Raw genomic sequence first — 1,912 nt, 5'->3', positions numbered from 1 at the left:
GAGGAGCCTGGAAGGCTACGGTTCATAGTGTCGCAAAGAGTCGGACATGACTAGCAACTGAGCATCCATGCATGCAAACACTTGTATAAATAACCACCACCGAGATCAAGAACTCGAACTATCTGCCCTCTAAGAGCCAACCCCCACATACTTCTTTACTTTTGAAACCTTTTCCTTCCCACCCTCCAAAAGGAAACCATGTTCCTGAGTTTTTGATAATCACCTCCTTTGCTTTTCTAGGCAATTTTATTACCTTAGAATGAATCTCTGAATCATGTCATCTGATTTTGCTTGCTTTTGAGCTTTAGGTAGATTTATTGAAAATATTTCTTTGTGAGTATTTTCTTTCACTTAACTTCATGTTTGCGAACTGCATGCAAGCTATTGTGTGGAGTGCATTCTCACTGTTCTTTAGCCTCCCATTCACTGTGTAAATTAACCACACTTTTTAAAAAGAAGCTCATTCTACTGTTGAAGGACAACAGGATTGTTTCCAATGCTTGGCTTTTACAAAGATGCTGTCTGTAGGACTGTTTTCTATGAGAGCCTTTGTGACTGTTGGGGAAGCAAGCAGTTGCAGTGATGCAGCCATGGGAAGGGCCGCTCGTGTGCAGTATCCACTCTCTGTGGGGCCCTGAGACCTCTCTGCATTGTGAGCATTGGGAAGTGGCACTTCAACGCCAGCGCATTCTCACAAGGGACACTGTCAGCTGGTGGTTCCTTGATGTGGCTTCTTGCATCTCAGTCTGAAGCAGAAGGAAAGAACTTGGCAACTTTTGTGTTTTTCAGACTGCAGTGAAAAACTGGTGTGTGAGTGCAGATGAAGTGGCTTTTTATTTTTCCTGCCAAGCTGTGTGACTTGTGGGATCTTAGCTCCCTGACCAGGTATTGAACCTAGACCCTCTGCAGTGAGAGTACAGAGTCCTAACCACTGAACTGCCAGGGAATTTTGTAGATGAGGTTTCTCTTTGGATATAGGGATGGGGTGCAGGTGATAGGCTGAGAGGGATTGTAATTTGGTTTTAAGTGTAAATGTCCATATAGTGAATCCACTGTAGCCTAGTTCCGTCACACCTGTTGACTAGTGGGGAAGGGACTCTTGTCAGACCACCTCGGTGGGTGAGTGTGTTACTTGCTGGGTCTCCGATGGGTTTTTGTCGGTGGCACAGGAATAGAAGGGCCTGCCCCCTTCCCACTGACTAATCCTGCAGCTGATACAGATCATCAAGATGACACTGGAATGAAACACATCTGTGCAGATCAGCAATGACTGGTGGTGACTTTGTAGGATCTGGAAGAGCTGCCCTGTGTGAGAGAAACAGGTCTGGCCCCATGCACTGTGTAAATGAAGCAGACTTTCTTCTCTTGCCTCTCTCTGTTTCACTGAAGATCATCTTCCAGAAGCTCCCAGTATCCTGGTTTCATAGATCCAGTTATGTGATCCAAGCTGATTAAATGCTTATGTGTCAGGCACTGGTGGAGGTACTTTTATGCATGCACATTTACATCTCAGGCATCACTCTGGTGAGGAAATGTGTATTGGTCAGCTCTTGCTGTGTAACAATTCCTCCTCCCTCAAAGGTAATGTCTTAACAAACATTTCTCACATTACTATGGGTTTGTTGGGGGTTTATTCTGACTTAGGCTGGCTTGGCTGGAGCTGGATGGTCTAGAAAAGCCTCCCTCACATGTCTGGCAGTTGGCCTGATGTCAGCTTGGGTGACAGTCACATGCCTCTCATCAATCAGCCCACACTTGTTCACATGATGGCAGAAAGGTACTTAACAGCAAGAGAGAGTAAGCCCTAATGTGCAAGCACATCTCCAGCTTCTGCTTGCATTGCCTTTGCTGCGGTCCCATGGGTCAAAGCAAGTCACACAGTTAAAATTAGATTATGGAAGAAACCTCCTCA

The 1,912-nt window shown here is 45.6% G+C and overlaps 1 non-coding gene across 1 annotated transcript; it reads right to left on the bottom strand.

Moving 5' to 3' along the window:
• Nucleotides 1–873: 873 nt before the first annotated feature.
• TRNAE-CUC (transfer RNA glutamic acid (anticodon CUC)) lies at nucleotides 874–946 on the bottom strand. Its single transcript has one exon. It is a non-coding gene; the product is annotated as a tRNA-Glu (tRNA).
• Nucleotides 947–1,912: the final 966 nt, after the last annotated feature.

This window comes from Capricornis sumatraensis, chromosome 3, assembly GCF_032405125.1.
Source record: "Capricornis sumatraensis isolate serow.1 chromosome 3, serow.2, whole genome shotgun sequence".
Classification (NCBI taxonomy): Eukaryota; Metazoa; Chordata; class Mammalia; order Artiodactyla; family Bovidae; genus Capricornis; species Capricornis sumatraensis.
This window is presented reverse-complemented; position numbering and strand designations above follow the sequence as displayed.